The sequence below is a fragment of the Crinia signifera genome, chromosome 8 (genome assembly GCF_055691185.1).
Source record: "Crinia signifera chromosome 8, ASM5569118v1, whole genome shotgun sequence".
NCBI classification, from domain to species: Eukaryota; Metazoa; Chordata; class Amphibia; order Anura; family Myobatrachidae; genus Crinia; species Crinia signifera.
In genome coordinates, this window is record NC_139224.1 from 64955452 (window position 1) to 64968179 (window position 12728).

A 12728-nucleotide genomic window follows, 5' to 3' on the forward strand; every position below is an offset into this window, starting at 1 on the left:
AACACTGTTTAGCTGCCAAAAGCAGTTGGAATTGGGCCTAAACAGTGTGGTAAGTTTTTAGGTGATGGCTATTGTGACTGTTTGACCTCTCCCAAGTGTCTGTATTGGCAATAAAAAGAAAAAGTTTCCAATTTAAATAGCTAGAGAATAAAAACAATTTGCCACTAATGGGAAAAAACCTACAGCACTTGGTGTTCCCATGTGTTCTCCCACCCAAGTACTAACCAGGCCCAACACTGCTTAGCTTCCAAGATCAGGTGTATCCAATGTGGTAAGGCTGTAAGTGAGATACAGGCACTTTTTTGCCCTTTTCTACTTCTATAACCAGGTAAGCTAATAAAAAAGTTTCCTAACTGTATTGGCTTACTGAAAAAAATCATGTGTTGGTAATGTAAAAAGACCTACAGGACATAATATTAGCAGGTGGTCTCAAATTAAACTACTAAAGAGGCTCAACACTGTTTAGCTGCCAAAAGCAGTTGGAATTGGGCCTAAACAGTGTGGTAAGTTTTTAGGTGATGGCTATTGTGTCTGTTTGACCTCTTCCAAATGTCTGTACTGGCAATAAAAAAAAGTTTCCAATTTAAATAGCTAGAGAATAAAAACAATTTGCCAGTAATGGGAAAAAACCTACAGCACCTGGTGTTCCCATGTGGTCTCCCACCCAAGTACTAACCAGGCCCAACACTGCTTAACTTCCAAGATCAGGTGTGTCCAATGTGGTATGGCTGTAGGTGAGATACAGGCACTTTTTTGCCCTCTTCTACTTCCATAACCAGGTAAGGTAATAAAAAAGTTTCCTAACTGTTTTGGGTTACTGAAAAAAATCGTGTGTTGGTAATGTAAAAAGACCTACAGGACATGATATAAGCAGGTGATCTCAAATTAAACTACTAAAGAGGCTCAATGTTTAGCTGCCAAAAGCAGTTGGAATTGGGCCTAAACAGTGTGGTAAGTCTTTAGGTGATGGCTATTGTGTCTGTTTGACCTCTCCCAAATGTCTGTATTGGCAAAAAAAAAGAAAAAGTTTCCAATTTAAATAGCTAGATAATAAAAACAATTTGCCAGTAATGGGAAAAAACCTACAGCACCTGGTGTTCCCATGTGGTCACCCACCCAAATACTAACCAGGCCCATCACTGATTAGCTTCCAAGATCAGACGAGATTGGGCGTATCCAATGTGGTATGGCTGTAGGTGAGATACAGGCACTTTTTTGCCCTCTTCTACTTCTATAACCAGGTAAGCTAATAAAAAAGTTTCCTAACTGTTTTGGCTCACTGAAAAAAATCATGTGTTGGTAATGTAAAAAGACCTACAGGACATGATATAAGCAGGTGGTCTCAAATTAAACTACTAAAGAGGCTCAACACTGTTTAGCTGCCAAAAGCAGTTGGAATTGGGCCTAAACAGTGTGGTAAGTTTTTAGGTGATGGCTATTGTGTCTGTTTGACCTCTCCCAAATGTCTGTATTGGCAATAAAAAGAAAAAGTTTACAATTTAAATAGCTAGAGAATAAAAACAATTTGCGAGTAATGGGAAAAAACCTACAGCACCTGGTATTCCCATGTGGTCACCCACCCAAGTACTAACCAGGCCCGTCACTGCTTAGCTTCCAAGCTCAGACAAGATTGGGCGTATCTAATGTGGTATGGCTGTAGGTGAGATACAGGCACTTTTTTGCCCTCTTCTACTTCTATAACCATGTAAGCTAATAAAAAAGTTTCCTAACTGTTTTGGTTCACTGAAAAAAATCATGTGTTGGTAATGTAAAAAGACCTACAGGACATGATATTAGCAGGTGGTCTCAAATTAAACTACTAAAGAGGCTCAACACTGTTTAGCTGCCAAAAGCAATTGGAATTGGGCCGAAACAGTGTGGTAAGTCTTTAGGTGATGGCTATTGTGTCTGTTTGACCTCTCCCAAATGTCTGTATTGGCAATAAAAAGAAAAAGTTTCCAATTTAAATAGCTAGAGAATAAAAACAATTTGCCACCAATGGGAAAAAACATACAGCACCTGGTGTTCCCATGAGGTCTCCCACCCAAGAACTAACCAGGCCCATCACTGCTTAGCATCCAAGATCAGACGAGACTGGGCGTATCCAATGTGGTATGGCTGTAGATGAGATACAGGCACTTTTTTGCCCTCTTCTTCTTCTATAACCAGGTAAGCTAATAAAAAAGTTTCCTAACTGTTTTGGTTCACTGAAAAAAATCATGTGTTGGTAATGTAAAAAGACCTACAGGACATGATATTAGCAGGTGGTCTCAAATTAAACTACTAAAGAGGCTCAACACTGTTTAGCTGCCAAAAGCAATTGGAATTGGGCCGAAACAGTGTGGTAAGTCTTTAGGTGATGGCTATTGTTTCTGTTTGACCTCTCCCAAATGTCTGTATTGGCAATAAAAAGAAAAAGTTTCCAATTTAAATAGCTAGAGAATAAAAACAATTTGCCAGTAATGGGAAAAAACCTACAGCACCTGGTGTTCCCATGTGTTCTCCCACCCAAGTACTAACCAGACCCAACACTGCTTAGCTTCCAAGATCAGGTGTATCCAATGTGGTAAGGCTGTAGGTGAGATACAGGCACTTTCTCGCCCTCTTCTACTTCCATAACCAGGTAAGGTAATAAAAAAGTTTCCTAACTGTTTTGGGTTACTGAAAAAAATCATGTGTTGGTAATGTAAAAAGACCTACAGGACATGATATAAGCAGGTGATCTCAAATTAAACTACTAAAGATGCTCAATGTTTAGCTGCCAAAAGCAGTTGGAATTGGGCTTAAACAGTGTGGTAAGTTTTTAGGTGATGGCTATTGTGACTGTTTGACCTCTCCCAAATGTCTGTATTGGCAATAAAAAGAAAAAGTTTCCAATTGAAAAAGCTAGAGAAAAAAAACAATTTGCCACTAATGGGAAAAAACATACAGCACCTGGTGTTCCCATGTGGTCTCCCACCCAAGTTCTAACCAGGCCCAACACTGCTTAGCTTCCAAGATCAGGCGTGTCCAATGTGGTATTGCTGTAGGTGAGATACAGGCACTTTTTTGCCCTCTTCTACTTCCATAACCAGGTAAGGTAATAAAAAAGTTTCCTAACTGTTTTGGGTTACTGAAAAAAATCATGTGTTGGTAATGTAAAAAGACCTACAGGACATGATATAAGCAGGTGGTCTCAAATTAAACTACTAAAGAGGCTCAATGTTTAGCTGCCAAAAGCAGTTGGAATTGGGCCTAAACAGTGTGGTAAGTTTTTAGGTGATGGCTATTGTGACTGTTTGACCTCTCCCAAATGTCTGTATTGGCAATAAAAAGAAAAAGTTTCCAATTTAAATAGCTAGAGAATAAAAACAATTTGCCACTAATGGGAAAAAACCTACAGCACTTGGTGTTCCCATGTGTTCTCCCACCCAAGTACTAACCAGGCCCAACACTGCTTAGCTTCCAAGATCAGGTGTATCCAATGTGGTAAGGCTGTAGGTGAGATACAGGCAATTTTTTGCCCTTTTCTACTTCTATAACCAGGTAAGCTAATAAAAAAGTTTCCTAACTGTATTGGCTTACTGAAAAAAATCATGTGTTGGTAATGTAAAAAGACCTACAGGACATAATATTAGCAGGTGGTCTCAAATTAAACTACTAAAGAGGCTCAACACTGTTTAGCTGCCAAAAGCAGTTGGAATTGGGCCTAAACAGTGTGGTAAGTTTTTAGGTGATGGCTATTGTGTCTGTTTGACCTCTTCCAAATGTCTGTACTGGCAATAAAAAAAAGTTTCCAATTTAAATAGCTAGAGAATAAAAACAATTTGCCAGTAATGGGAAAAAACCTACAGCACCTGGTGTTCCCATGTGGTCTCCCACCCAAGTACTAACCAGGCCCAACACTGCTTAACTTCCAAGATCAGGTGTATCCAATGTGGTATGGCTGTAGGTGAGATACAGGCACTTTTTTGCCCTCTTCTACTTCCATAACCAGGTAAGGTAATAAAAAAGTTTCCTAACTGTTTTGGGTTACTGAAAAAAATCATGTGTTGGTAATGTAAAAAGACCTACAGGACATGATATAAGCAGGTGATCTCAAATTAAACTACTAAAGAGGCTCAATGTTTAGCTGCCAAAAGCAGTTGGAATTGGGCTTAAACAGTGTGGTAAGTTTTTAGGTGATGGCTATTGTGACTGTTTGACCTCTCCCAAATGTCTGTATTGGCAATAAAAAGAAAAAGTTTCCAATTGAAATAGCTAGAGAATAAAAACAATTTGCCACTAATGGGAAAAAACACACAGCACCTGGTGTTCCCATGTGGTCTCCCACCCAAGTACTAACCAGGCCCAACACTGCTTAGCTTCCAAGATCAGGCGTATCCAATGTGGTATGGCTGTAGGTGAGATACAGGCACTTTTATGCCCTCTTCTACTTCCATAACCAGGTAAGGTAATAAAAAAGTTTCCTAACTGTTTTGGGTTACTGAAAAAAATCATGTGTTGGTAATGTAAAAAGACCTACAGGACATGATATAAGCAGGTGGTCTCAAATTAAACTACTAAAGAGGCTCAATGTTTAGCTGCCAAAAGCAGTTGGAATTGGGCCTAAACAGTGTGGTAAATTTTTAGGTGATGGCTATTGTGACTGTTTGACATCTCCCAAATGTCTGTATTGGCAATAAAAAGAAAAAGTTTCCAATTTAAATAGCTAGAGAATAAAAACAATTTGCCACTAATGGGAAAAAACCTACAGCACCTGGTGTTGTCATGTGTTCTCCCACCCAAGTACTAACCAGGCCCAACACTGCTTAGCTTCCAAGATAAGGTGTATCCAATGTGGTATGGCTGTAGGTGAGATACAGGCACTTTTTTGCCCTCTTCTACTTCTATAACCAGGTAAGCTAATAAAAAAGTTTCCTAACTGTATTGGCTTACTGAAAAAAATCATGTGTTGGTAATGTAAAAAGACCTACAGGACATAATATTAGCAGGTGGTCTCAAATTAAACTACTAAAGAGGCTCAACACTGTTTAGCTGCCAAAAGCAGTTGGAATTATGCCGAAACAGTGTGGTAAGTCTTTAGGTGATGGCTATTGTGTCTGTTTGACCTCTCCCAAATGTCTGTATTGGCAAAAAAAAAGAAAAAGTTTCCAATTTAAATAGCTAGATAATAAAAACAATTTGCCAGTAATGGGAAAAAACCTACAGCACCTGGTGTTCCCATGTGGTCACCCACCCAAATACTAACCAGGCCCATCACTGATTAGCTTCCAAGATCAGACGAGATTGGGCGTATCCAATGTGATATGGCTGTAGGTGAGATACAGGCACTTTTTTGCCCTCTTCTACTTCTATAACCAGGTAAGTTAATAAAAAAGTTTCCTAACTGTTTTGGCTCACTGAAAAAAATCATGTGTTGGTAATGTAAAAAGACCTACATGACATGATATAAGCAGGTGGTCTCAAATTAAACTACTAAAGAGGCTCAACACTGTTTAGCTGCCAAAAGCAGTTGGAATTGGGCCTAAACAGTGTGGTAAGTTTTTAGGTGATGGCTATTGTGTCTGTTTGACCTCTCCCAAATGTCTGTATTGGCAATAAAAAGAAAAAGTTTACAATTTAAATAGCTAGAGAATAAAAACAATTTGCGAGTAATGGGAAAAAACCTACAGCACCTGGTATTCCCATGTGGTCACCCACCCAAGTACTAACCAGGCCCGTCACTGCTTAGCTTCCAAGCTCAGACAAGATTGGGCGTATCCAATGTGGTATGGCTGTAGGTGAGATACAGGCACTTTTTTGCCCTCTTCTACTTCTATAACCATGTAAGCTAATAAAAAAGTTTCCTAACTGTTTTGGTTCACTGAAAAAAATCATGTGTTGGTAATGTAAAAAGACCTACAGGACATGATATAAGCAGGTGGTCTCAAATTAAACTACTAAAGAGGCTCAACAATGTTTAGCTGCCAAAAGCAGTTGGAATTGGGCCTAAACAGTGTGGTAAGTTTTTAGGTGATGGCTATTGTGACTGTTTGACCTCTCCCAAATGTCTGTATTGGCAATAAAAAGAAAAAGTTTCCAATTTAAATAGCTAGAGAATAAAAACAATTTGCCACTAATGGGAAAAAACATACAGCACCTGGTGTTCCCATGTGGTCTTCCACCCAAGTACTAACTAGGCCCAACACTGCTTACCTTCCAAGATCAGACGAGATTGCGCGTATCCAATGTGGTATGGCTGTAGGTGAGACACAGGCACTTTTTTGCTCTCTTCTACTTCTATAACCAGGTAAGCTAAAAAAAAAGTTTCCTAACTGTTTTTACTTACTGAAAAAAATCATATGTTGGTAATGTAAAAAGACCTACAGGACATGATATAAGCAGGTGGTCTCAAATTAAACTACTACAGAGGCTCAACAATGTTTAGCTACCAAAAGCAGTTGGAATTGGGCCTAAACAGTGTGGTAAGTTTTTAGGTGATGGCAATTGTGACTGTTTGACCTCTCCCAAATGTCTGTATTGGCAATAAAAAGAAAAAGTTTCCAATTTAAATAGCTAGAGAATAAAAACAATTTGCCACTAATGGGAAAAAACATACAGCACCTGGTGTTCCCATGTGGTCTCCCACCCAAGTACTAACCAGGCACATCACTGCTTAGCATCCAAGATCAGACGTATCCAATGTTGTATGGCTGTAGGTGAGATACAGGCACTTTTTTGCCCTCTTCTACTTCTATAACCAGGTAAGTTAATAAAAAAGTTTCCTAACTGTTTTGGCTTACTGAAAAAAATCATGTGTTAGTAATGTAAAAAGAGCTACAGGACATGATATAAGCAGGTGGTCTCAATTTAAACTACTAAAGAGGCTCAACATTGTTTAGCTGCCAAAAGCAGTTGGAATTGGGCCTAAACAGTGTGGTAAATTTTTAGGTGATGGCTATTGTGACTGTTTGACCTCTCCCAAATGTCTGTATTGGCAAAAAAAAGAAAAAGTTTCCAATTTAAATAGCTAGAGAATAAAAACAATTTGCCAGTAATGGGAAAAAACCTACAGCACCTGGTGTTCCCATGTGGTCACCCACCCAAGTACTAACCAGGCCCATCACTGCTTAGCTTCCAAGATCAGATGAGATTGGGCGTATCCAATGTTGTATGGCTGTAGGTGAGATATAGGCACTTTTTTGCCCTCTTCTACTTCCATAACCAGGTAAGCTAATAAAAAAGTTTCCTAACTGTTTTGGCTTACAGAAAAAAATCATGTGTTGGTAATGTAAAAAGACCTACAGGACATGATATTAGCAGGTGGTCTCAAATTAAACTACTAAAGAGGCTCAACACTGTTTAGCTGCCAAAAGCAGTTGGAATTGGGCCTAACCAGTTTAGTAAGTTTTTAGGTGATGGCTATTGTGTCTGTTTGACCTCTTCCAAATGTCTGTACTAGCAATAAAAAAAGTTTCCAATTTAAATAGCTAGAGAATAAAAACAATTTGCCAGTAATGGGAAAAACCTACAGCACCTGGTGTTCCCATGTGGTCTCCCACCTAAGTACTAAACAGGCCCAACACTGCTTAGCTTCCAAGATCAGATGAGATTGGGCCTACCCAATGTGGTATAGGTGTAGGTGAGATACAGCCATTTTTTTTGCCCTCTTCTACTTCTATCTACAGGTAAGCTAATAAAAAAGTTTCCTAATTGTATTGGCTTACTGAAAAAAATCATGTGTTGGTAATGTAAAAAGACCTACAGGACATGATATTAGCAGGTGGTCTCAAATGAAACTACTAAAGAGGCTAAACACTGTTTAGCTGCCAAAAGCAGTTGGAATTGGGCCTAAACAGTGTGGTAAGTTTTTAGGTGATGGCTATTGTGTCTGTTTGACCTCTTCCAAATGTCTGTACTGGCAATAAAGAGAAAAAAGTTTCCAATTTAAAAAGCTAGAGAATAAAAACAATTTGTCAGTAATGGGAAAAACCTACAGCACCTGGTGTTCCCATGTGGTCTCCCACCCAAGTACCAACCAGGCCCAACACTGCCTAGCTTACAAGATCAGACGAGATTGGGTGTATCCAATGTGGTATGGCTGTAGGTGAAATACAGGCACTATTTTGCCCTCTTCTACTTCTATAACCAGGTAAGCTAATAAAAAAGTTTCCTGACTGTATTGGCTTACTGAAAAAAATCATGTGTTGGTAATGTAAAAAGACCTACAGGACATGATATTAGCAGGTGGTCTCAAATTAAACTACTAAAGAGGCTCAACACTGTTTAGCTGCCAAAAGCAGTTGGAATTGGGCCTAAACAGTGTGGTAAGTTTTAGGTGATGGCTATTGTTTCTGTTTGACCTCTTCCAAATGTCTGTACTGGCAATAAAGAGAAAAAAGTTTCCAATTTAAAAAGCAAGAGAATAAAAACAATTTGTCAGTAATGGGAAAAACCTACAGCACCTGGTTTTCCCATGTGGTCTCCCACCAAAGTACAAACCAGGCCCAACACTGCTTAGCTTCCAAGATCAGACGAGATTGGGCGTATCCAATGTGGTATGGCTGTAGGTGAGATACAGGCACTATTTTGCCCTCTTCTACTTCTATAACCAGGTAAGCTAATAAAAAAGTTTCCTAACAGTTTTGGCTTACTGAAAAAAATCATGTCTTGGTAATGTAAAAAGACCTACAGGACATGATATTAGCAGGTGGTCTCAAATTAATCTACTAAAGAGGCTCAACACTGTTTAGCTGCCAAAAGCAGTTGGAATTGGGCCGAAACAGTGTGGTAAGTCTTTAGGTGATGACTATTGTGTCTGTTTGACCTCTCCCAAATGTCTGTATCGGCAATAAAAAGAAAAAGTTTCCAATTTAAATAGCTAGATAATAAAAACAATTTGCCAGTAATGGGAAAAAACCTACAGCACCTGGTGTTCCCATGTGTTCACCCACCCAGATACTAACCAGGGCCATCCATGATTAGCTTCCAAGATCAGATGAGATTGGGCGTATCCAATGTGGTATGGCTGTAGGTGAGATACAGGCACTTTTTTGCCCTCTTCTACTTCTATAACCAGGTAAGCTAATAAAAAAGTTTCCTAACTGTTTTGGCTTACTAAAAAAAATCATGTGTTGGTAATGTAAAAAGACCTACAGGACATGATATAAGCAGGTGGTCTCAAATTAAACTACTAAAGAGGCTCAACAATGTTTAGCTGCCAAAAGCAGTTGGAATTGGGCCTAAACAGTGTGGTAAGTTTTTAGGTGATGGCTATTGTGACTGTTTGACCTCTCCCAAATGTCTGTATTGGCAATAAAAAGAAAAAGTTTCCAATTTAAATAGCTAGAGAATAAAAACAATTTGCCACTAATGGGAAAAAACATACAGCACCTGGTGTTCCCATGTGGTCTTCCACCCAAGTACTAACCAGGCCCAACACTGCTTACCTTCCAAGATCAGACGAGATTGCGCGTATCCAATGTGGTATGGCTGTAGGTGAGACACAGGCACTTTTTTGCTCTCTTCTACTTCTATAACCAGGTAAGCTAATTAAAAAGTTTCCTAACTGTTTTTACATACTGAAAAAAATCATATGTTGGTAATGTAAAAAGACCTACAGGACATGATATAAGCAGGTGGTCTCAAATTAAACTACTACAGAGGCTCAACAATGTTTAGCTGCCAAAAGCAGTTGGAATTGGGCCTAAACAGTGTGGTAAGTTTTTAGGTGATGGCTATTGTGTCTGTTTGACCTCTTCCAAATGTCTGTATTGGCAATAAAAAGAAAAAGTTTCCAATTTAAATAGCTAGAGAATAAAAACAATTTGCCACTAATGGGAAAAAACATACAGCACCTGGTGTTCCCATGTGGTCTCCCACCCAAGTACTAACCAGGCACATCACTGCTTAGCATCCAAGATCAGACGAGATTGGGCGTATCCAATGTTGTATGGCTGTAGGTGAGATACAGGCACTTTTTTGCCCTCTTCTACTTCTATAACCAGGTAAGTTAATAAAAAAGTTTCCTAACTGTTTTGGCTTACTGAAAAAAATCATGTGTTGGTAATGTAAAAAGAGCTACAGGACATGATATAAGCAGGTGGTCTCAATTTAAACTACTAAAGAGGCTCAACATTGTTTAGCTGCCAAAAGTAGTTGGAATTGGGCCTAAACAGTGTGGTAAATTTTTAGGTGATGGCTATTGTGACTGTTTGACCTCTCCCAAATGTCTGTATTGGCAAAAAAAAGAAAAAGTTTCCAATTTAAATAGCTAGAGAATAAAAACAATTTGCCAGTAATGGGAAAAAACCTACAGCACCTGGTGTTCCCATGTGGTCACCCACCCAAGTACTAACCAGGCCCATCACTGCTTAGCTTCCAAGATCAGATGAGATTGGGCGTATCCAATGTTGTATGGCTGTAGGTGAGATATAGGCACTTTTTTGCCCTCTTCTACTTCCATAACCAGGTAAGCTAATAAAAAAGTTTCCTAACTGTTTTGGCTTACAGAAAAAAATCATGTGTTGGTAATGTAAAAAGACCTACAGGACATGATATTAGCAGGTGGTCTCAAATTAAACTACTAAAGAGGCTCAACACTGTTTAGCTGCCAAAAGCAGTTGGAATTGGGCCTAACCAGTTTAGTAAGTTTTTAGGTGATGGCTATTGTGTCTGTTTGACCTCTTCCAAATGTCTGTACTAGCAATAAAAAAAAGTTTCCAATTTAAATAGCTAGAGAATAAAAACAATTTGCCAGTAATGGGAAAAACCTACAGCACCTGGTGTTCCCATGTGGTCTCCCACCTAAGTACTAAACAGGCCCAACACTGCTTAGCTTCCAAGATCAGATGAGATTGGGCCTACCCAATGTGGTATAGGTGTAGGTGAGATACAGCCATTTTTTTTTGCCCTCTTCTACTTCTATCTACAGGTAAGCTAATAAAAAAGTTTCCTAATTGTATTGGCTTACTGAAAAAAATCATGTGTTGGTAATGTAAAAAGACCTACAGGACATGATATTAGCAGGTGGTCTCAAATGAAACTACTAAAGAGGCTAAACACTGTTTAGCTGCCAAAAGCAGTTGGAATTGGGCCTAAACAGTGTGGTAAGTTTTTAGGTGATGGCTATTGTGTCTGTTTGACCTCTTCCAAATGTCTGTACTGGCAATAAAGAGAAAAAAGTTTCCAATTTAAAAAGCTAGAGAATAAAAACAATTTGTCAGTAATGGGAAAAACCTACAGCACCTGGTGTTCCCATGTGGTCTCCCACCCAAGTACCAACCAGGCCCAACACTGCCTAGCTTACAAGATCAGACGAGATTGGGTGTATCCAACGTGGTATGGCTGTAGGTGAAATACAGGCACTATTTTGCCCTCTTCTACTTCTATAACCAGGTAAGCTAATAAAAAAGTTTCCTGACTGTATTGGCTTACTGAAAAAAATCATGTGTTGGTAATGTAAAAAGACCTACAGGAAATGATATTAGCAGGTGGTCTCAAATTAAACTACTAAAGAGGCTCAACACTGTTTAGCTGCCAAAAGCAGTTGGAATTGGGCCTAAACAGTGTGGTAAGTTTTAGGTGATGGCTATTGTTTCTGTTTGACCTCTTCCAAATGTCTGTACTGGCAATAAAGAGAAAAAAGTTTCCAATTTAAAAAGCAAGAGAATAAAAACAATTTGTCAGTAATGGGAAAAACCTACAGCACCTGGTTTTCCCATGTGGTCTCCCACCAAAGTACTAACCAGGCCCAACACTGCTTAGCTTCCAAGATCAGACGAGATTGGGCGTATCCAATGTGGTATGGCTGTAGGTGAGATACAGGCACTATTTTGCCCTCTTCTACTTCTATAACCAGGTAAGCTAATAAAAAAGTTTCCTGACTGTATTGGCTTACTGAAAAAAATCATGTGTTGGTAATGTAAAAAGACCTACAGGACATGATATAAGCAGGTGGTCTCAAATTAAACTACTAAAGAGGCTCAACACTGTTTAGCTGCCAAAAGCAGTTGGAATTGGGCCTAAACAGTGTGGTAAGTTTTAGGTGATGGCTATTGTTTCTGTTTGACCTCTTCCAAATGTCTGTACTGGCAATAAAGAGAAAAAAGTTTCCAATTTAAAAAGCAAGAGAATAAAAACAATTTGTCAGTAATGGGAAAAACCTACAGCACCTGGTTTTCCCATGTGGTCTCCCACCAAAGTACTAACCAGGCCCAACACTGCTTAGCTTCCAAGATCAGACGAGATTGGGCGTATCCAATGTGGTATGGCTGTAGGTGAGATACAGGCACTATTTTGCCCTCTTCTACTTCTATAACCAGGTAAGCTAATAAAAAAGTTTCCTAACAGTTTTGGCTTACTGAAAAAAATCATGTGTTGGTAATGTAAAAAGACCTACAGGACATGATATAAGCAGGTGGTCTCAAATTAATCTACTAAAGAGGCTCAACACTGTTTAGCTGCCAAAAGCAGTTGGAATTGGGCCGAAACAGTGTGGTAAGTTTTTAGGTGATGGCTATTGTGTCTGTTTGACCTCTTCCAAATGTCTGTATCGGCAATAAAAAGAAAAAGTTTCCAATTTAAATAGCTAGAGAATCAAAACAATTTGCCAGTAATGTGAAAAAACCTACAGCACCTGGTGTTCCCATGTGGTCTCCCACCTAAGTACTAACCAGGCCCAACACTGCTTAGCTTCCAAGATCAGACGAGATTGGGCGTATCCAATGTGGTATGGCTGTAGGTGAGATACAGGCACTTTTTTGCCC

At 39.1% G+C, this 12728-nt stretch overlaps 13 non-coding genes and 14 pseudogenes across 13 annotated transcripts; all 27 read right to left on the bottom strand.

Moving 5' to 3' along the window:
- Positions 1-176: 176 nt before the first annotated feature.
- LOC146029727 (5S ribosomal RNA) lies at positions 177-285 on the bottom strand (annotated as a pseudogene).
- Positions 286-627: 342 nt separating this feature from the next.
- LOC146028354 (5S ribosomal RNA) lies at positions 628-736 on the bottom strand (annotated as a pseudogene).
- Positions 737-1079: 343 nt separating this feature from the next.
- On the bottom strand, positions 1080-1198 carry LOC146033449 (5S ribosomal RNA). Its single transcript, XR_014458859.1, has one exon. It is a non-coding gene; the product is annotated as a 5S ribosomal RNA (ribosomal RNA).
- Positions 1199-1543: 345 nt separating this feature from the next.
- Positions 1544-1662, bottom strand: LOC146034754 (5S ribosomal RNA). Its single transcript, XR_014460157.1, has one exon. It is a non-coding gene; the product is annotated as a 5S ribosomal RNA (ribosomal RNA).
- Positions 1663-2007: 345 nt separating this feature from the next.
- Positions 2008-2126, bottom strand: LOC146028382 (5S ribosomal RNA; annotated as a pseudogene).
- A 345-nt stretch (positions 2127-2471) lies between these two features.
- Positions 2472-2580, bottom strand: LOC146029634 (5S ribosomal RNA; annotated as a pseudogene).
- A 342-nt stretch (positions 2581-2922) lies between these two features.
- Positions 2923-3031, bottom strand: LOC146029719 (5S ribosomal RNA; annotated as a pseudogene).
- Positions 3032-3373: 342 nt separating this feature from the next.
- LOC146029686 (5S ribosomal RNA) lies at positions 3374-3482 on the bottom strand (annotated as a pseudogene).
- A 342-nt stretch (positions 3483-3824) lies between these two features.
- LOC146028302 (5S ribosomal RNA) lies at positions 3825-3933 on the bottom strand (annotated as a pseudogene).
- A 342-nt stretch (positions 3934-4275) lies between these two features.
- On the bottom strand, positions 4276-4384 carry LOC146029311 (5S ribosomal RNA; annotated as a pseudogene).
- A 342-nt stretch (positions 4385-4726) lies between these two features.
- LOC146029735 (5S ribosomal RNA) lies at positions 4727-4835 on the bottom strand (annotated as a pseudogene).
- Positions 4836-5181: 346 nt separating this feature from the next.
- LOC146034557 (5S ribosomal RNA) lies at positions 5182-5300 on the bottom strand. The gene has a single exon (XR_014459961.1). It is a non-coding gene; the product is annotated as a 5S ribosomal RNA (ribosomal RNA).
- A 345-nt stretch (positions 5301-5645) lies between these two features.
- Positions 5646-5764, bottom strand: LOC146033349 (5S ribosomal RNA). Its single transcript, XR_014458759.1, has one exon. It is a non-coding gene; the product is annotated as a 5S ribosomal RNA (ribosomal RNA).
- A 345-nt stretch (positions 5765-6109) lies between these two features.
- Positions 6110-6228, bottom strand: LOC146028219 (5S ribosomal RNA; annotated as a pseudogene).
- Positions 6229-7027: 799 nt separating this feature from the next.
- LOC146032588 (5S ribosomal RNA) lies at positions 7028-7146 on the bottom strand. Its single transcript, XR_014458016.1, has one exon. It is a non-coding gene; the product is annotated as a 5S ribosomal RNA (ribosomal RNA).
- A 340-nt stretch (positions 7147-7486) lies between these two features.
- Positions 7487-7605, bottom strand: LOC146028346 (5S ribosomal RNA; annotated as a pseudogene).
- A 346-nt stretch (positions 7606-7951) lies between these two features.
- LOC146034837 (5S ribosomal RNA) lies at positions 7952-8070 on the bottom strand. The gene has a single exon (XR_014460241.1). It is a non-coding gene; the product is annotated as a 5S ribosomal RNA (ribosomal RNA).
- Positions 8071-8414: 344 nt separating this feature from the next.
- Positions 8415-8533, bottom strand: LOC146031360 (5S ribosomal RNA). The gene has a single exon (XR_014456827.1). It is a non-coding gene; the product is annotated as a 5S ribosomal RNA (ribosomal RNA).
- Positions 8534-8878: 345 nt separating this feature from the next.
- On the bottom strand, positions 8879-8997 carry LOC146029047 (5S ribosomal RNA; annotated as a pseudogene).
- Positions 8998-9342: 345 nt separating this feature from the next.
- On the bottom strand, positions 9343-9461 carry LOC146035144 (5S ribosomal RNA). Its single transcript, XR_014460548.1, has one exon. It is a non-coding gene; the product is annotated as a 5S ribosomal RNA (ribosomal RNA).
- A 345-nt stretch (positions 9462-9806) lies between these two features.
- LOC146028692 (5S ribosomal RNA) lies at positions 9807-9925 on the bottom strand (annotated as a pseudogene).
- Positions 9926-10270: 345 nt separating this feature from the next.
- LOC146032590 (5S ribosomal RNA) lies at positions 10271-10389 on the bottom strand. The gene has a single exon (XR_014458017.1). It is a non-coding gene; the product is annotated as a 5S ribosomal RNA (ribosomal RNA).
- Positions 10390-10730: 341 nt separating this feature from the next.
- LOC146028348 (5S ribosomal RNA) lies at positions 10731-10849 on the bottom strand (annotated as a pseudogene).
- A 347-nt stretch (positions 10850-11196) lies between these two features.
- LOC146027485 (5S ribosomal RNA) lies at positions 11197-11315 on the bottom strand. Its single transcript, XR_014454885.1, has one exon. It is a non-coding gene; the product is annotated as a 5S ribosomal RNA (ribosomal RNA).
- Positions 11316-11659: 344 nt separating this feature from the next.
- LOC146030416 (5S ribosomal RNA) lies at positions 11660-11778 on the bottom strand. Its single transcript, XR_014455911.1, has one exon. It is a non-coding gene; the product is annotated as a 5S ribosomal RNA (ribosomal RNA).
- A 344-nt stretch (positions 11779-12122) lies between these two features.
- LOC146030417 (5S ribosomal RNA) lies at positions 12123-12241 on the bottom strand. The gene has a single exon (XR_014455912.1). It is a non-coding gene; the product is annotated as a 5S ribosomal RNA (ribosomal RNA).
- A 345-nt stretch (positions 12242-12586) lies between these two features.
- LOC146030566 (5S ribosomal RNA) lies at positions 12587-12705 on the bottom strand. The gene has a single exon (XR_014456056.1). It is a non-coding gene; the product is annotated as a 5S ribosomal RNA (ribosomal RNA).
- Positions 12706-12728: the final 23 nt, after the last annotated feature.